Source organism: Orcinus orca, chromosome 8 (assembly GCF_937001465.1).
Source record: "Orcinus orca chromosome 8, mOrcOrc1.1, whole genome shotgun sequence".
NCBI lineage: Eukaryota > Metazoa > Chordata > Mammalia > Artiodactyla > Delphinidae > Orcinus > Orcinus orca.
In genome coordinates, this window is record NC_064566.1 from 29357018 (window position 1) to 29378173 (window position 21156).

Below are 21156 nucleotides of genomic sequence, written 5' to 3' on the forward strand. Positions count from 1 at the left end.
CGAATGGATAAAGAAGATGTGGTGCATATATACAATGGAATATTACTCAGCCATAAAAAGGAATGAAACTGGGTCATTTGTAGAGACGTTGATGCATCTAGAGACTGTCATACAGAGTGAAGCAAGTCAGAAAGAGAAAAACAAATATCGTATATTAATGCATATATGTGGAACCTAGAAAATGGTACAGATGAACCAGTTTGCAGAGGAGAAATTGAGCACAGAATTAGAGAAAAAACGTATGGACACCGAAGGGGAAGGTAGCGGGGGGTGGGAATTGTGGTGTGATAAATTGGGAGATTGGGATTGACATGTATACACTTATGTGTATAAAATGGATACTAATAAGAAAAAAATTTTTAAGTAATATTATAAATTTTAAAAAGGAAAAAGAACTCCTTTCAGTAATTTCTTGTAAGGCAGGTCTAGTGATGATGAACTCCCTCAGCTTTTCTTTGTCTTGAAATGTGTTTATTTCTCCTTCCTTTCTGAAGGACAGCTTTGCTGAGTATAGTATTCTTGGTTGGCAGTTTTTTTCTTTCAGCACTGTGAATGTATCATCTCACTCTCTCCTGGCCTGCAAGGTTTCTGCTGAGAAATCCACTGAGAGTTTTATGGCGGCTCTGTTGTAGGTTTTCTGTCATTATTTCTCAAAATAAGCTTTCAGTCTCTTTCTTTTTCTCTACTTCTTCTGGGAAAAGTGGCAGTTTTGTAAGATAAATAAGTTCTAGAAACCTACTATAAAGCACGGTATCTATAGCTAACAGTACTATATTGTATACCTAAAATTTGCCAGGATGGCAGATCTTACATTAAACATTCTTACCACACACACATACACACACACACACACACATGCATGCATGCAAATGATATTAACAACAAAGAGGCAGGAGGAAACTTTGGGAGGTGATGGATATGTTTATGTCCTTGATGGTGGTGATGATTTTATAGGGTTATACTTATCTCCAAACTCAAGTTGTATACTTTAGATACATACAAATTTTTACATGACATCATACCTCAATAAAGTTGTTTTGAAAAATCTCAGAGAGCATCTTACACAAAGTGTCAATGTGGCCTCCAGCCCTAAATGTCACACAGACTATAATGGCACATAAGAAATTACTCTTCAGGATGGTAACTATGATCATAACTGTTTTTTTTTTTTTTTTGCTCTGCCACCAAACCTAAATGTAAAGGCTTAAATATTTCCAATATCTCTTTTAAAGGCCAGCCCTATAATTGCTGTCCTGGCTCTTCCCTTAAGCCCCTACAATTCCCTTTGTTAGTGTCCAAATGATTGAGTTACAGAGGAGATGGTCAGATTTATCATCACAATTGGTTTCACTGTAATCACATTTGGACCCAAATCTGAGTAGAGTGAAAGCGTGAGTATTGAGACCCTTTTGCTAATAATGAGAAATGCTTTGGACATTTCTGGTTTGAAAAAGAAATGCTAACTGTTGACTGCCAAGAAATAAAGGAGATTCCATAATATGAGAGTGGTAAATATTGGCCGTGATGGTGATAGCAATAGATGACACTCAGAACAGTGGTGCTTGAACCAAGAAGGACTCTCAAGTACTCTGGGATGACCAGCCATATAAGGACAGGCAGGAACTAGGAACAGGCAATCCTGGGTCTCTGAGTAGGATCATAGGGTCCAGCATCACCAGTATCAATGGGTTGGGTGAAGGCAGGGAATCAAACACTCACAGGTCAGACTAGTCATATCCATAACAAATATGGTGTGAGAAAATGGCCTGAAGCACACAGCCTGATCTGAAATCTTCAAAGGAAAAATGAAATGGAATGAAAGGAAAAGGAAGGGAAAAAAGGGAAGGGATGGGAAGGAAAGGGATGGGAGGGGAAGAAAGGAGAAAGGTAAGGGAGGGGAGGGGAGAAAGAGAGGAGCACTGAAATTAAAAGGGGCTTAGACTGGCTGGTAGCTCGAGCATCAGAGAACTTCTTGTTTATGACTTAACCCATTTCCTCCTTTGTAAAATGGGAGTGATGTTGATGACTTCAGAGGATTGCCATGACAGAATTAAATAACAAAGTAAAGTACCTGGCACATAGTTGCTCATCAGATGTTGATTTTCTGCCTTCCTCAATGACAAGTATTGCTCCAGCAGCTGCCTGGGGATTTCATGTTGTTATTTTTATTGAGGCAGCCAGACCTCCATGTTGGGCCTATCCAGAAAGTCTAAATTTTAATTTCAGAGAAGTTTTAACCCAGATAAGGAATTGGCTCTTTTGGTTTCAAAGAACCTAATGATCTGCTTGACTTTCTGCCCCAGTGACTCTCTGCTCTTCTCAGCTGCCAGTTCTATTGTACCACAGACTAGAAGGGCAATGCTACCCCTATATAGAGCCATCTTAAGGATTTCTAGACAAATGGCTTAGAAGTTCAACGTCAAGTCACCCTGCAAATGATCATGAAGTGTACTGCAGATGTGTCCTAATTTCACTCTTCTTAGCCTTGGTTTCATAGGGTCTTAGATGAACCAAAAGTTGTATTACTTTTGTTGATACCCATACTTATTTCTTAGAGTACTGCCCAACCTATAGCCTTGGACTATGATATTCATACCATGTGACCTCATTGCTTGATCATGGCCGATTGAACCAGTGACAAGCATCAGCCCAAGACTGGTCAATCATATTTCCTCTTCTATGCATTTAGAATCTGGACACAAAAGGGTTACTATATTTTGCAGCAAGCCAAGCAGAGAGTCCATGCAAAGCAAAGACCACTAAGTTGGGGAGATATAAACCAATTGGGAGTGAGTAGAAAAGACCAATCTGCTGAGAGAGAGGGATGAAATATCTGCCTGGAGAAGGAGAGATGAGAGCCGGTGTGTCTTCAGAAACAGAGCAAGGACAGAGAATGGGTGTCTGATGATTTTCCAGATCCCTTGAGGCTTGGCTGTAATTCTAGCATTTTATTTATGGGTAATTTTCCTGTGACTGCACAATGCATTCCCTTGTTCTTAAGTTATATGAATGTATCTCTTCTTTTGTTGCTGTTTTTCAACCAAATATGCCCAAGACATCAGGCCAAGAGTCCTATCTTTGAATCAGTCTTGGGGTAGAGTGTCTCCTGCCAGACTGTCTTAACTCCACCCCCCACCTGCCTGCAACACTCTTCTTCCAAAGTCAGCTTCTGCTCTCTGGCTCTGCCCATATGAAAGAAACTGCCCACTGCCTAGATTCACTACTGTTGTCCATTGTATCAGTCATTCTCTTAACAAGTCTATGGGTGACAAAGAGTGGGACTATATTTTTTAAATAAAATAGAAACTTCTCAGAGTTTTCAGGATATAGAAAGAAAGAATACAAAATCACATACATACACATGCACTATAATTTCCAGTTCAGGAGGGAAATGTTGAAAATTCGAAGAGGGTATCTTTGGTTCTAATTCTAGCTCTGCTGCATTCAAAATAATGTGGCCTTGGGCAATCATGGCCTAGGAAAAATTCAGCCATTTAATCTTAAAAACAGGGATATTACCCATCTCATGCAGTTATTGTAAGGATTAAATGAGAGAATGAATATGAAAATATTCTGTGAACAATTCAGTGCTATACAAAAATAAGGAAACATCATCTCCTTTATGAGAAATATACTTAAAGACCTGGGTTAACAGAAGTATCTGAAGTAGCAATACCAGTAAACTCAGAAGCTTAGATTTTGTATTGAGATCTAAGTGACATATAACCTTGTGTATGTTTAAGGTTTACAGTGCATTGATTTGATATATTTATATATTTCAGTATGATTACCACTGTAGCATTAGCTAACACGTCTATCACAGCACATAATTATTTCTATTTTGTGGTGAGAACAATTAAGATCTAGTCTCTCAGACACTTTGAAATTTATAATACAATATTGTTGACTATAATCACTATGCTGTGCATTGGAGCTCCAGGATTTATCTACTAGTTGTAAACTTATACTCTTAAACAACATTTCTCTAATTCTGCTGCCTCCCAGCCTCTGGTAACCACCATTCTACTCTCTGTTGCTTCAACTTCAGCTTTTTGAAATTCCACATGTAAGTGATATCATATTTGTCTTCCTCTGTCTGACTTATCTCACTTAGTATAATGCCTTCAAGTTCCATTCATGCTATCGTATTTCTCGTGGCTGAATAATATTCCATTGTACATACAGACATACATCAGAGATACTGAGGGTTCAGTTCCAGACCACTGAAATCAAGTGAATAGCTCAATAAAGCAAGTCACACAATTTTTTTGGTTTCCAGTGAATATAAAAGTCATGTCTACACTATACTACAGTGTTTTAAGGGAGCAATAGCATTATGTCTTAAAAAATGTACATACCTTAGTTAAAAAGTACTATATTGCTAAAAAATGCTAACCATCATCTGAGCCTTCAGCTGATGGAGGGTCTTGCCTCAGTGTTGATGGCTGCTGACTGATCAGGGTGGTGTTGCTGAAGGTTGGGGTGGCTGTGGCAATTTCTTAAAATAAGACAACAATGAAGTTTGCCACATTGATTGACTCTTACCTTCATGAATGATTTCTCTGCAACATGAAATGCTGTTTGATAGCATTTTACCCACAGTAGAACTTCTTGCAGAATTGGGATCAATCCTCTGAAACCCTCCCTCTGCTTTATAAACTAATTTTATGTAATATTCTAAATTCTCTGTTGTCATTTCAACTGTCTTCATCACATCTTCACCAGGAGTAGATTCCATCTCAAGAAACCACTTTCTTCATACATCCATAAGAAGTAACTCCTCATCCATTAAAGTTTTATCATGAGATAGCAGCAATTCAGTCACATATTCAGGCTATACTGCTAATTCTAGTTCTCTTGCTATTTCCAACACACATGAAGTTTTTCCCTCCACTGAAGTCTTGAACCCCTCAAAGTCATCCATGGGGGTTGGAATCAGCTTCCTCCAAGTTACAGTTAATGTTGATATTTTGACTTCTTCCCCTGAATCATGAATGTTCCTAATGGCATATAGAATGGTGTATCCTTTCCAGAAGGTTTTCAACTGACTTGTCCTGATCCATCAGAGGAATCCCTACCTATGGCAGATATAGCCTTATGAAAAGTATTTAAGTAATGGGACTTGAAAGTTGAAATTACTCCTTGATCCATGGGCTACAAAATGGATGTTGTGTTATAGCAGGCATAAAGAACATGAATCTAGTTATACGTCTCCATCAGAGCTCTTGAGTGACAAGGTATATTGTCAATAAGCAGCGATATTTTGAAAGGAATCTTTTTTTCTGGCAGTAGGTCTCAACAGTGTGCTTAAAATATTCAGTAAACCATGTTGTAAACAGTTATGCTGTCATCCAGGCTTTGTTGGTCCATTTATAGAGCACAGGGTAGATTTAGCATAATTCTTAAGGGTCCTAGGATTTTCAGAATGGTAAATGAGCATTGGCTTCAACTTGAAGTCACCAGCTGCATTAGCCCATAAGAAGAGAATCAGCCTGTCCTTTAAAGCTTTGAAGCTTTGACTTCTCCTCTCTAGCTATGACAGTCCTAGATGGCATCTTCTTCCAATATAAGCTTGTTTCATCTACATTGAAAATTTCTTGTTTAGTATAAACACCTTCATTAATTTCTCAGCTAGACCTTCTGGATAACTTCCTGTAGCTTCTACATCAGCACTTGCTACTTCACCTTGCACTTGTATGTTATAGAGATGGCGTCTTTCCTTAAGCCTCATGAATCAACTTCTGCCAGCTCCAAACTTTTCTCCAACAGCCTCATCAACTCTCTCAGCATTCAGAGAATTGAAAAGAGTTATAGCCTTGGCTTTGATTAGGCTTTGGCTTAAGGGAATGTTGTGGCTGGTTGGATCTTCTATTCAGACCAGTCAAATTTTCACCATGTCAGCAATAAGGTTGTTTCACTTTCTTATCATTCATACTTTCACTGGAGCAGCACTTTCAGTTTCCTTCAAGGACTTTTCCTTTTCATTCACAACTTGGCTAACTGTGTGGCACGAGAGGCCTAGCCTTTGGCCTATCTTGGCTTTCAACATGCCTTCCTCATTAAGCTTAATCATTCCTAGCTTTTGATTTAAAGTGAGAGATGTTCAACTCTTCCTTTCATTTGAACACTTAGAGGACACTGTAGGGTTATTAATTGGCCTAAATTCAATATTGTTGTATCTCAGGGAATAGGGAGACCCAAGCAGAAGGAGAGAAATGGGGAAATGGTTGGTCAATGGGGCTGTCAGAACACACACAACATTTATCGATTAAGTTCATCATCTTATATGGGTGCAGTTCATGGCACCCCATAACAATTACAATAGTAACATCAAAGATCACTGATCAGAGATCACCATAACAAATATAGTAATAATAAAAAAAGTTTGAAAATTGCAAGCATTACCAAAATATGACACAGAGACACAAAGTGAGCAGATGCTATTGGAGTGTGTACCAGTAGACTTGCTCTACGCAGGGTCACTACAAACCTTCCATTTGTAAAAAATGAAATGTCTGAGAAGCACAATAAAGCAAAACACAATAAAACAAGATATGCCTGTATTTGAGAATCATTTACTTCAAAAACAGTAGAGACTCCCTCTCTACTATTTTTGAAGTAAATTAATGTCTTCCACTGACATACCAGCTACTGTTATTTTGCTGTTTAGACTGAGTTGAAGAGGAGGAAGAGAAACTGGGCTTCTGGGCTGATATATGATATTCCCAAACCAAAGAAACTACCTAAAAAATATGTATAAACTTCATTGGGCAGTGACCTCTATGACCTGCTCAATTATCCATACATTAACTCAAAAAAAAAAGAAAAGAAATGTAGGGGCTTAAAATTAGCTTAGTACTATAATAGGCATAATAAGGGTAAAAAAGGAAATGATCTAGTTTTTATCCTCAGATAGCTTTTGATCAGTCAGAAAACAAGACAATTTCATTTAATTCAGCACTTATTCATGCGTTTATCACTCATATGTTCAATCATTCAATCAACTAACATTCATGAAGATACTACTCCATACTAAGAGTAAACTGCTTCAACTAAAGTGTTTTTAAAGAACATCCCAGTTCCTATCCTCAGGGACAGAGGTAAAGAAATAACTATAATTCCTTCTTTTCTTCATTGTTCTTTCCTTTCTCTCTCCTTCTTTTTCCTTCCTTCTTTTCCTTCCTTCCTTCTCTTAATCCAGTTACTATTTAGAAAGCCTTGACTATTGACAAGCACTGGGCTCTGTGCTTGTAACCCACAGGACAGAAAAAGGCAAGTGTAGGTTGTGGTAATTAGCTTCCAAGGTGGCCCGAAGATCCCTGCCTCCTGGTGTTCACACCCTTGCTAATCCCTTTCCAGACTGATCTATGCAACCAACAGGATATTGTGGAAATGATAGTTTATGACTCTTGAGGCTGGGTCTTAAAAGACACTGTCTCTTCTATCTTGTTCTCTTGGGGCACTTGCTCTGGGGGAAACCAGCTGATGTTTTATAAGATACTCAGGGAGCCATACGGACAGGGTCACCCAGCAAGAAACTTAGGCCTCTTGCCAACCACCAGCAGTAACTAGGTAGGTATGTGAGTGAGCTAACTTGGGAGCAGATCTTTCAGACCAAGTGAAACCATTAAATGACTGCGGTCCCACTGACATCTGGACTACAACCTCATGAAAGACTCTAAGCCAGATATGCAGAGACAATACAGACACTAAATACGTAATTACAAGTGTGAATAAGTAGACACATTGTGAGATACATTATTGAGGAGATAGGAACAGAGTGCACACACAGAAGTGGATTACCCAGCCCAGCCTAGCAAAATTGAACAATGTGTCACCGAAAGAGGCAAGAGTTAGGTCTTGATAAATGATTTAGTGTTAGTCGAGTAGTGGGACCTCATGTGTAAAGCAATAGAGCTGTGAGCAAACTTGGCAGAATGCAGTTTCTGAGTGACCACCATTTTTGAAAGGAAAGGAAATAAGATTCCTCTCCAGGCGTTAAACAATGAATCTACACATTATGAATTGGAGTTAAGATATTTGAAACAAAATTTAAAGAAAGAATGGCTCTCATACCTGTAACAAGATTAAGAATGTTAACATATGTAAAGAAATAATTATAGGACTTTCCCACAGGATGAGTAAGGCAGTAATAGGTCAGTGCCTATCCAAGTCTTATCTACAAGGGTGGGGAGGGGAGGCTGCTGTCATGCTAACACAGGTACCCTGCCCACCTTAAAGTTATATCCCCATAGTGGAGAGTAGAGTGCTATCAGAATTTGAAGTTATGAAGCATGAGAAGCATATGACTTGTTCCCCCTGCTTTGATACTGTGCTCTTAAAAGGGTGCTGTGTTTGTGTAGTCTAGCTAATCCAATGGAGAGTTACAGATCTCATTGTAATTTAGTAAACAGGCATTCTGGCTTCATACATCAGGTCATTGTGACTGTAGGTAGGAATAGTTTTGAGAACAGATTTCTGGACCTTACAAGGATGTAGACCAGACTAAGGCCTCCTTAGCCACCTGATTGGGTGGTGGGCTGGTCTTCCTCCAAATACGTTTTCACTGCATCAGCATGCCCTACCTGCTTTTCCAAGCGTGATGGCAAAGAACAAGAACTCTGGAGCCAACACCACTTAGATTTAAATCCAAGCCATGTGAAATTGGGCAAGTTACTTAATCCCTCTGTGCCTCAGTTTGTAAGCCACTCTGTGTTTCGTATGGTGATTATAGTGCAACAGCCCTCATGGGGTTGTGCGAGGATTGAAAGAGTTAGTATCACATGTAAAGGGCTTAATACACTATCTGGTTCCATATTATTATTTTTCCATCGAAACTTTCTACAGAGGAAATTCTAGTAACTGAAAGTAGTTCATTCACTTATAAAATACAAATGGGGCAAGTAGAAGACAAAAGATGAGAGGCCACCTATAGAGGACCTTGGAACTTAGACTTTATTCTAAAGGCAGTTAAGACCATTGAAAGATTATAAGCTAAAGACTGGTGATTATATGTGCACCATAGAAAACTCATGGCTGTAGCAGGTAGAGGATGATTTACAAAGGGTGAAAAACTGGATGCAGGGAAAGTAACTAGGTGACAGGGGCCCACAGTTCCATGAGATGGCAGTGGGGATTGAAAGAAGACTAGGGATTCAAAAGCCATTTAGAAAATAGAGTAATAGGACATGGTAATCAGTTAGAAATGGGGTTGAGGATAACACAGTGGCCAGGCTGGGGTAAAATACAAGCTCCTCCTCATGGAACCACATGCCAGTTATTTATTCACTCTGTGCCTTGGTTTACTCATCTGTAAAATGAGGACATTAGTGGTACTTACTCCAAGGATTGTATGAGTATTAAGGTTTTATTAAAATGTAAAATGTGAGGTATACTGATACTGACCTCATACGGTTGGTATGACAGAGTGCTTAGAACAGTGTGTGGCACATAATAGGTGCTATAGGAATGGGACGAACCTAGGATACGTCTTAGGTTATTGGCTTGCGTGAGTGGGTGGGTGGTAATGTGAATCACTGAGATAGGGAAGGAAAGAATAGAAGCAAGTATTTCAAATGATGGGTTTTATGTGCTTGTGCTGTCCAAGTATATAGGTTCAGCATGTGGGCATGTGTGCATGAAGGTTCACATATGCATGTTTACTAGTGTCACACACAGTCTTGTGCATACATTATCTTATTTACAGGAGAGGTAGCTATTACTGAAACAGCAATTACTGTAAATAATACATGTCACATATGAAGTTGCGACTTTGATCAAGCATTATGGTGTCCACCTCATAAGGTCATTATAATGACTGAATGAGAGAGTACATGTAAAATATCTGCACGATGGCCTGGTACCCAGTAAGAACTCAGAAGAGAGTCATTATTAACACTGTTAGTGTGGCCATGTTGTTGCTAATGTGCTTTGCATGAGGTTAGACAGCTATTGAGCAGCAAGGTTGGGCTTCAAATCCAGGACTGTCCAACTGAAAAGCGGAGGCTCATAATCACTGCTAGTGAGTAGGTCTGTGGCCCCTACAGTGTAGATGGCTCAAAGCTAAGTGGTATGAAGGATACACACAGACTGAAACACACAAAGACCTTAAAGTCTTACAGGGGTTGCCGGACAGTCTGGTTGAAAAGAAAAGAAGTATCCGATGTGGGATGAAGATTGCCTTGACCAGAACAATGAATCATCAACTAGGTTTTAAAATTCAGTCAGGTGAGGAGAGTTGGGAGGGTGCCCTGGTGTCAGGGTGAGCAGAGTCCAGAAGGTGTGAATGAATAGGAGGCATACTGATGATTCAGAGAAGCCACGATAGGAAGTGTCAGATCCCCAAACACAGATTTGCAGACCAAATGGGTACTAACCTAACTGCTCCAATGCCCTGAGATTAAGCCCAAGCATTGCCTCTAGGACTGACCTGGAATGAAACTTCAGTTGTCAAAAGGAAAGCAGCCAGGGCCGTGTTTGCTTGGCGCTGCTTGCAGGAGTTACACCCATAAGAAATCGTGGGAGGTGCACATGGAACTCCCCACCCACTGGGGTTGGTATCCGAGCTAATTGAACACATTTCCAAAGCCTCCCGTGTGAGAAGGAAAAAATAAAAATGTTCTCGCAACATTTTTGAAGTTCATAAATGTGGCAAATGTTCAATAACTATATTTAACTCTCGTTGCGTATTCCCTGGTTTTTGAAATATATTAAACCAACAATTTTACGCACTTGACAGGAAAGGCACAATTTTCTGCTCCTTTTTCTTTCACCCTTTGAAGTGACCACCCATGTCCGCTACTATCTTGAAGTTGGGGCTCAAGATTTACCTTTTCCAAAAGTTGTCCTGGCTAAACATGCCTCTCATTGAGCTTTTCCTCCCTTTGCTTAGCATTTTGGTATTGGATGTGAGCGAGGTCCTGGTGGCAAGCAGGAGAATGGAAAGATGGGAGGAAAAGGTTCAGAGTCCAACATCCACAAGGCAGAAAGTCAGAGGTGAACAGTCAGGATCTGCTGCGCCTTCAGTTATCCCTGTTGCACTGTAAACATTGCTCTAGGTTCCTGCTCCTGCGAAGTAGGGTCCTTGGACCAGAGTCATCATGAACACCTGGGTGCTTGTAAAAAATGCACTTAGATCTGCCCCAGATCTACTGAATCAAAACCTTCATTTTTACAAGCTGCGCAGGTGATCCTCATACACAGTGACATTCTAGAAGCACTGTGCTAATGCAGATGTATCACACTGCATTACAGCTGTTTTGTCTCCTTGCCTGTCTCTCCCTACGCTGTGGTTCTTCCAAGGATGAACTGCATTTTATGGATTCCTATAGCCCAGCACCTAACCCAGTGCCCAGGAAAGAGAAACAGTTACCACGGATTCTGTGCTTGTTATTTGCCAGGTGGTGATATACATACTTTCAATCATTTAATCTTTACAACAATCCTATGAGGTCACCGTTATTTCCATTTTGCAGATAAAATAATCAGGGCTCAAAGATCATAAGTAATTCACCTAAAGTCACAGAAATAGAAAGCAACAGAACTGGCATTCAGATGGACCCTTATCGGACTATACAAACCGACCTCTTCACCACTATTTTATACTTCCCTAGATGTTTAACAGATATTTATGGAATTACACAGAATTTGCTGTGCACAATCTCGGCTGAGTCTCTGCTTCTTTCTGTCATAAAGTGAAAGGACTAGGGCTGCAGTTTTCATTTACCATGCAGTTTCTAAAGTGCAGAAGCATCCTGTCTGCGTTCAAGGAAGTGGCCTGTAACTATACTAGGAATTCCGCATCCCCCAGCCCTCTCCTCTTGTAAGATCGGCAAGTGTTAGTAAGCCCTGCAGACAAGCAATCCGTCAGGCAGAAGGCAGCCCAGAGCCATTAAATAAAACATCCTCACAACCTTCCTCAGAGAGCATGGAGACAAATACCGCGGATGTGAACGGTGTCGCTGGGATTACCAATGACGTGCTAATGGCTGCTCAGGCAATCTCCGTGCCTCTTGCGCTCTGAGTCACCCGCTCCCTTTGGAGCCTGCGCTCACGTCATTAAGGGACCGAGAGCTATTCACAGATCACTGACTAAAGGCAAGCTTGAGTCCGGCCTGCACCCCCCTGGCCCTCTGCAAAAGACTAAGGTCACGGACAGGAGGCCCTGGAGCTTTTTACCGCCGCCACAATGAAGGGAGAAGGAAAGACAAGTCTTTCTCTCTTCCTTGCATCCATCACTTTAGCTGTACTTTTGCAGATGAGAACTTCCCTCTTGCTCCAGAATACGTTGAAACTCTTTGCAAGGAACAAGCAGAATCTTGAGGAGGGTGATATACTTTTGACAGTTTATTATTATTCTAAAAAAAACTTTCTGATGTTATTTTTAATTCCACAGACATTTCATTACTAATCAACCCCAGAGCTTTCAGTTTCTAGAATACACACACATTTCCTTTTTTGGATTTTTTGTGTGACTGCTTGGTTGAAATTATTGTAAATTCACTTGTTTGTTCTTGCCATAATGGGATCATCTAAAAGACTAGGAAACATTAAATGTAATATTTCCGGACGCCACATTTTCTCCTACCCTGACTTAATCCTTTGAAGTAAAACATCACTTGGTTTTCCCACTGGGCACTTCTCCCTAAAATAAAATCACAGGTCTGCTTTGGTCATCTGACACTTAGATATTTCCAAGTTAACTTTCAGGGAGTCACAACTTGACAAGCCTAAAAAGTACTGTATTTAGCTGCAATTTGGGAGTGATTTGGGAATGAAGATTGAATCTGAAGAAGCAAGATGGGGTAGAGTATTTTGAGGTGAACGAAACAGGTAACAACGCAGAATTATTTTTTCCTGAATAAACCAGGATCTATTTGATGGTCACTTTTTTGTCCTTTCTCAAAATCAATCCAACATTTATACAAGTTTGAGCTCTTCAAGGTTAATCACAGGTTTTATCCTAGAAGATAATTTTCCTGATTCGCAGAAAAGAAAGCTATTCATTATATAAAGCAAACTGGCTGGTGATACATTTTTAGCCCAATTTGCTTTCTATGCTAATACCAAAACACGTGAACTTAAGCATTTGGTTGGTGAAGAAAATATCACACTGGAATTATTAAGATCAGTCATCAAAGTGATAAGAAAAGGGAATAATTTTTTCCAGACTTCCAGACTTTTTGAACTCTTATATCCAGCCTGAGAGCAGAGTTCTCAGCATCAATTACATTGTTCAGTCAAAGAATGACCATGGAGAAAAAAAAAAAAAAAGTAACATGTCTCCCATTTCTATTAAAATAAGAGTCAGGTTTAATACAGACACATTTTTCCCTAGGTGTGGTAAACAAAATATCTCCTTTGGGAAATATCATTTGGAGAAAGGAAGACATCTTTTTGAACAAATAAAATTTTAATTTATAAAAGAACTTTTACAAAGGCACAATGGGATCAATTCTGCTTGTAATCATGGGAACACGATCAGTTTATTTAGAGAATTTGGGGTATCTGTTGTGTTGAAGAGCCATAGGGGATTTCTTGATTATATGCACCTTGATTTACGGTTCTTAGGTTTGTTTAAAAAAACATATACACCCATATTATAAGTTTTCATCATTATAGAGTTATGTATCTTACAGAAGGCCACCAGAATTTATATTTCATTCTGTTTTCCCCGGTGACTGATGGGCCCAGAGAATAAAGTCGTGCTAATATACAGCTTCAGACTGTTCTAGAGTCAACTCAAGGATGATTTCCAGGTGGTTGGAATGGGGATGAGAGAGCAATTTTTACACAGCTCATTTGTTGACAATGAACTAATTTGAAGACTTTCCTTGGAAATCCACCAGAATGGTGGGACAAGGCAATATCAACCAAGTTAACTTCACATGTAGCACCAAGATACTGCTACTGGAAACTCAGGGTCCTTGTCCTCTCTGAAGATCTGGGAAAGAAATCACCACCAAGTACTTACACTGTTCTACACTCTTATCCTCGTGAATTTATTCAATACTTTCAATGACCCTGTGAGGAAGGAATTATTATTGGTACTCGTGAGTTTAGAAAAGTTAAGTAATTCATAAATCATAGGTAGTGAGCATTTCAAAACTACTTTGAGGATCATGCATATGTGTGCTTTTGTGTGTGTGTGTAAACAGATAAGGAGAGGCAGTTTATAGAACATTCTGGAAGCCCTTTGCAAATGTTCCTCTTGAAAAGAAACTGGATTTATTATAGTAGATTTATATAGGAGCATTTTAAAACTAATTTTAAGTATATTAGCTCAGGAAAGAAATGTTCTTGCTGCTTCACTGTTTAAAAAACAAAACTGAAATGTATCTTCAATCTATTTTACTGCTTACCATACTTTCTACATATTTTATGTGTGTTCTTTTCAATAGGGAAAAGGAAGTACCTGGGTAAGGGAACACACCTATAGTTAGCCAGAGCCCCAGTAAACAAATATTAGATGGAGAAGCCAAAAAGAATTGAGGCTTTGGAATAAGACAGACCTAGGTTCTATGTAAACTCCACCACTTTTATTTTAATGATCCTGCTGAAGTTTATTAGCCTCTCTGAGCATCAACCTCCACATCTATAAAATAACCAAATCATGATACTTACGGAGTGACTGTAAGGGTTAACTGAGAAAAATATATATCAAAAAAACCCCAAACTGGCATTGTGTTCTTGCCTGACGAATGTTAATTCTCTATTGCATGCTTTTTTGGGGGATCTAGTAGATGCCAAAGGTCCCAGGACCAAACCAAAGTGATGGCTCTCGAAGAAACACTTACAGATCCATACCCAACTCCTCTTAGCTGAGCTCCAAGCCAAAAGTCACCCCCAAGAGAGCAGAAAGTCCTGGGAAATTAGAGATTCATAATATATTTTCTAATTCCTGGAGGCCTTATGACAGCATCTTGAACTTTTAGCTGGCTTGACAAATTTTGGCAATTAATGTTTGGAAATAATTTTGTCAAAGATGTAACCGTTCACCACGTGGGCTGGAAAGATTAACCCTTTTCATGTTATTATAATAATCATTATGATTGCTAAAGATAACTGGGCAATAATAGAACATTTTAAAATTAGTTTGTCCTCACTCTCTGAAATTGAAAGAGCCCATTCATGGTCTAAAGAGAAAGTCTTACATTTCTAATGATAGAGTGTCATCAATACTTCAAGCATCAGTTCTTCATTGCTAGTTCCTCATTACAGATTGAGATTTTGGGCCAAGGCAAGAGTGTCTATTTACGTCTTAAATACACTGGGATCTTCATCATTACCGTCGTGAAGTATGGCCGTGCTCATTGGTCAAACAGAGAGGCTATTGAAATAAAACCGAAGAAAAAGCAAGAATTACTCCATTTTCCTAAGTAACATCATGAGTTCCTGAAACGTAGAGTACACTGTTCACTCATTCTTCCATTCAGTCATTTATAATAAGCACCTACCATGTCCCAGGCCTTGTAATAGGAAGTCTAAGAAAAGCAGATTCCTGACCTTAATGAGCTACCATTCTAGAGAGACTCCCTCTAAGTCAGGGTTACTCAAAATTGGCACTATTGACATTTTGGGCCAGATGATTGCTGTGCACTGTAGGATATTTATCCCTGACCTCTACCACTAGTGCCATTGGCACCTCCTTCTCAGTACTGACAACCAAAAACATCTCCAGACATTGACAAATGTCCCCAGGGAGGGAGTTGGGGACAAAGTTGTCCCTGGTTGAGGACCACTGGCCTAGATGCACATACCAATAAGTAACTGCCATTGGTGGAAGCTCCCTGTGCTGTTCTTGGTCCAGGTCACCTAAACTTCCTGGTTCAAAAATAAATTCTAGGCTATTTTTGGTTTCCTGGAAAAGTTTATGACACAACAGCTCAATATAACTCAGATGAAGTCACACACACTTATGAAATTTAAACCTTTCCCAAGCAACTTATTATTTTCAGGGAAAATAAGGTACTAAATGCAAATGCCTGGGAGGCTTTGATATCTATCAGATCCAATAATGAACACAGTTTAGGGAGAACTGTTGCATACAATGTAGATTTTGCAGAAGGTATCATAGAAGAGCAAGTATCCTGTGACCACTGGAGAAACTGTTTTACCCATCCATACAACTCTATAATGATCTATACATATCCTTCACCTGGGTTCCAGAAGTTTCACGTGACTTAAAATATGTAATCAGTCACTTAAAACTAAAACAAAGAAACAAAGAAAAACAAAACACCTTAGGAAAATCCCTCCATTATTTAGGATCATTTAGATGCGAGGTATAGCAATTGGACTTTCAAGTGTCAACTCAGATCAATTGGTAGTGGCTGTCTGGAGTCCTGGGCTGGGAAAAGTTCTAAGATCACACCTGAGGGAAAGAATGCCATGTTTGATTAGTGATGTCTATGCTGTCCACTGAAGAGTAAATTGCGTATACCTGCTATTTGCCATCCTTGATCCAGATACCATTTTCAGTGCTAGTGTCCATTATTTACACAGACTGGTTAACTTCAAAGATGAAGTCTATAAATGGGCTTGCTGTATCCAGTTCTGACGAGCTCTTCAATATTATATATGTTATCCTACTTGTTTCTACTAAATGATTTGGAGGACTGTGTTTTCTTTCTAATAGGTTATATCACGAGCAAGTAAAACTAAAGCTCACATCTCAAGAAAATGATTAGGAGTAATACAAGCCTTCTCTGAGGATTTATTGATCTTTCTTTCAGTTTTTCATTTTAGAGAGGCATAACCTAGGAGCATGGACATATGCCATCAATATGATTTCTAGGTTCTTCTTAAGTGTTTTATTGAAATCTATATATCCCTCTCTCCATTTAAATATTTACTTATTAATTTATTCATTTAGTAAATATTTATTTAAGGCCATCATTGTGCAAGTAGGATGCCAAATGATTAAATCAGACATGAACTCTTCCCACAGGGACCTTAAAACCTAGCAGAAGAGATAAGAAATGCATACATTACAAGGTTACAAAAGATAAAATGACAAACGCCATTGAAGAAATTTTTAAGAAAGGAATTGCAGGAAGACTAGGAGGTAGAGCCTCCTTTCCAGGTAGGAGATCAGCAAAGAGATTGCCTTTGAGTGAGATGTGATGTACTGGTAAGATCATACTGACAGAGATAGAAGATATTCTAGGCAGCAAAGAAGGCTATAGTAAAAGCAGAGAAGGGGAATGTTTGGGGATATAGATTGAAAAAGAACCCAGCAAGTAGCTCTGTTTGAGTGGAACACAGTATTAAAAAAGAGGTAACGAGAAATAAATTTGGAAACACAGAGTGGACTCAGACCTACTCTGAGTATAAAATCAGAGTAGGTAGATGTGATCTTTTAACAGATGAAATTCCAATTATACTTATTGGACGAGAGAGTTGGGTCATAACCCCCTTCTTTTTTTATTTATGTTTCATGAACATGATTCATGAAAGAATCATGTTAGAAGAATGGGCTGCTTGCCCACTTACCAAAGGGAACCAGGCATCCTCCTCTATGCTGACAACAGTTTTATTTTTATAAACTGGGAGAGGTCTTAAGAAAAGGACTGATTCTTTCAGCTAATTACCAGACACGTGATTTTTAATTTAATATACAAAAATAGAGATCATTTTATTTGATATTCATTCTTTCATTTTAAAGGCAGACTTAAATATTGACTTAAAGAACTCCAAACAACTGGACAGTTTTTCAGCTATCTGGGGGACATTTGCTGTCTGCTCTTGCAAAGTGGTAGAGCCTGTTGCACATCCTTCAGGGGATAATACTGAGATGATTTTACAACTGAAGCAGCTAAAAGATGAAATTGTACTAACTACTGTGATTAAGGGCCTACAATGTGACAGGCATTGTGTAAACTCTTACTTAATTCTTCATTCTATAAACATTAATGGAACACCTACTGTGTAGAAGATGCACTAAATACTTGGTATAGAACGGCCAGTAACGACAGATAGGAGCTCCTTCCTACTTTCAAGGAGCAGAGAGTGCACGGAGAGATTAATCAAATGATCATAGTAATAAAGTAAAATTACAAACGGACAACAGAGCTGTAAAGGGATGATAACAAGGTTCTCGGAAAACACATAAAAAAAGGAAAGAACCCAACACAGACTGTGAAGTAAAGAAAGGCTGATTCAGGAAGATCATTAAATAAAAGTGGGATGGGTAGAAGGAAAAACATTGTGATCAAAAGGGACAACAGTTCTGAAGCAGTAGGGAGCATGTCATGTTTGAAGAATTCAAAGAATGCCAGTAAGTTGGAAAACAAAGAGAGATGGAGAGAAGAATGTGTGATGAGAGATAGGTAAGGTGAGATGAGGTAAGAATTTGGGTATAAATCTATGAACAAAGAGAAAACAGAAAGGTTTCAAGTTTGGGGAGTTTAGAAGAAGAGAATCTGATCCGATTTCCACTGCAAGAGCATTACTTTCACTGCCATGTGGAAATAGAAAGGTCAAGGTACAGATGTGAATTCTTTAAAGGCTGTTATAGTAACCCGGGCAAGAGCTGAGGGTCTGTACTAAGGAATGTGTAGGAGACATAAAGGGGAAAGACAGAGAGAGGTGAATGGCTCTGGTAGATATGTAGGTGGTGACATCGGTAGGATCAAAGTATGGGGAAGATGAAGAAAGCAAGAGAGATGTTAAGGATGAGATGGAGATTCTAGAAGACAGAACTGGATATACGGTGGTTCAAGTCATCCCCAAGGGGCACAGGAAACCGGGAAGTGGTCTGATTTCATAAGAGCCTGAAGTAGGAAGAAAACCAAAGAGAGTGGCGTCCTGGAGAACATGTTTCAAGAAGAAGACAGCAATTTTCTCAAATGCTGCTGATGACAAAAGAAATAGTTCTAGGTCTGAATGCCTCAAATTTTGTGTCATTTTTCTACATTATTTTGTTCACCAGTTTACAGAGAATCTATTCCAAGGTTTACATCTGGCAGCCATTGGGCCAGGTGTATCCACAAATATATTTTGTTTGACCAGTTCAGACTGTTTCAAAAAATAGAATTTGAAAGCGTTTATGTTGGTCATGTGCTCTGCAGTTAACCCTTGAAGTTTTGTTTAAAACAAGTATTTTTAACCTGGGCCTTACAGGCATGTATGACAATGATACCAAATACACACACACACACACACACACACACACACACACACAACAACAACAACAACAACATGGTGATTATTGTACTTAAACTTCTCCTCAGCCATAATGTAAAAAATTTTAAGGTATATCCTTTGAAATTTCACATTCCGCCTAGTTCTAGTGTCTACAGCAAGGAGAATTATGGCCTCTGAGAATATTACATGCCCTAATCCTAGTACTTTGAATATGTTACCTTCCCCAGCAAAAGGGACTTAGCTGATGTGATTAAGGTTAATTGGTTGACCTTAAAATAAGGAGATTATCCTGGATTATGGAGTGGGCCCAATGTAATCACATGATCACCTAAAAGCAGAAGAGAAAAGCAGAGGGGGAAACCAGAGAGATTCAAAGTATGAGAAGAATTTGCTCTTATTGGCCTGAAGTTGGAGAGGGCTACTTGACGAGGCAATGGGGACCTCAGACTGACAACCAAAGAAACAATATTCTGCCAACAACCTAAATGAACACTGCAGAAGATTGTTCCGCCTGAGCCTCCAGAAAAGAAGGCAGCTCTGCTCACACTTTGATTTCAGCTTTCAAGGCCCTGAGCAGAGAATCCACCCAAGTTATCCTGGACTTCTGACCTACAGAACTGTGAGACAATAAGTGTTTAAGCTGCTAAGTGTGTGGTAATTTATTACACAGCATTAAAAAGTGAATACAGCATCCTTAATAAAGTATATATCAGTTTTGTAGTGTATCCGCGGTTATCCCAAGTCTAACTTCCTCTGGAAAGACTTCTTAGATCATTCTATCTGATTTCCATCCTCTAAACTCAGAGCGCTTATCTGTACCACCTAACAACATATTTGTTGTTTGCCTTGTCTGGCTATTCAATTCTCATGTTGTTTCACTTTTCATGTGTATTTTCAAAACTTCTATTAAAAAGACTGAAAGTTTCTTGAAGGCAGGGGCTGAATCTTTTACTCTCAAAATCAACTTCTGAAAATCTGATCTGGTTAAGTCACTGCGCTACTTAAATTATTGAATGGCTTTCTGTTGTCATCAGCACAAAGTTTTCTGGGCATGACCAACACAGATGGCAGAGAACGATGTGGCTCCTCCCCACTCCCTAGCTCCATCTCATAAGGCACCACAGCACCCTCCTGCTGGATCTTCAGCCACAGTGGTCTCATCTCAGTCTCCCTTATTGGCTATGCTCATTCCTGCTCCAGGGCCTTTGCAGATGCTGTTGCTTCTGCCTGGAGCTCTCTTTCCTCCTTTCTGTGCTTGGTAAATTCCAGATGTTCCTTTAGATCTCAACTCAATGGTCCCTACTTCTCAAAAGAAGCCTTTTGTGGCCTCTTTTACTAGGTCAATGAACATTTTTATAAGTTTTCATAGCAAAGTGAGAGAATGGCATGGACATATATACACTACCAAATGTAAAATAGATAGCTAATGGGAAGCAGCCGCACAGCACAGGGAGATCAGCTCGGTGCTTTGTGACCACCTAGAGGGGTGGGATAGGGAGGGTGGGAGGGAGGCAGATGCAAGAGGGAAGAGATATGGGAACATATGTATATGTATAACTGATTCACCTTGTTATAAAGCAGAAACTAACAGACCATTGTAAAGCAATTATACTCCAATAAAGATGTTAAAAAAAAAGTTTTCATAGAATCACTCTTTCCTTATTCAAGCAATTTAATACTTGAAGCTATGATAAACTAATTAATGTCGTGTCACCTCCCAGTAAAAATTCCAAGATGGTAGAGAACATTCCATTTTTGTTCTTTGGTATAGTCCCAGTTCCTGACAGGGTGCATGTCATGTAATGGTGTTTTAAAAAAATTATTATAAATGCATATATAATTGTAGTAGACAGAATAACGTCCCCCTCCCCTCCCCAAGATATTCACGTCCTAATCCCTGGAAGCCGTGAATATGTTAGATTGCATGGCAAAGGAGAATTAAGGTTGCAGATGGAATTAAAGTTGCTTACCAGCTGACCTTAAAATAAGATTATCCTGGATTATCTAGAT

General features: G+C 39.2%; 1 long non-coding RNA gene across 1 annotated transcript in view; it reads right to left on the minus strand.

The window, feature by feature from the left end:
- Window positions 1-605: 605 nt before the first annotated feature.
- Window positions 606-21156, minus strand: part of LOC125965284 (uncharacterized) — a 28268-nt gene continuing 7717 nt past the window's right edge. Inside the window, exons 2-3 of the long non-coding RNA XR_007478998.1 lie at window positions 2072-2196; window positions 606-691 (exon numbers count right to left, since the gene is read on the minus strand). This is a non-coding gene — a long non-coding RNA (uncharacterized LOC125965284). The remainder of the gene's footprint in view (window positions 692-2071; window positions 2197-21156) is intronic.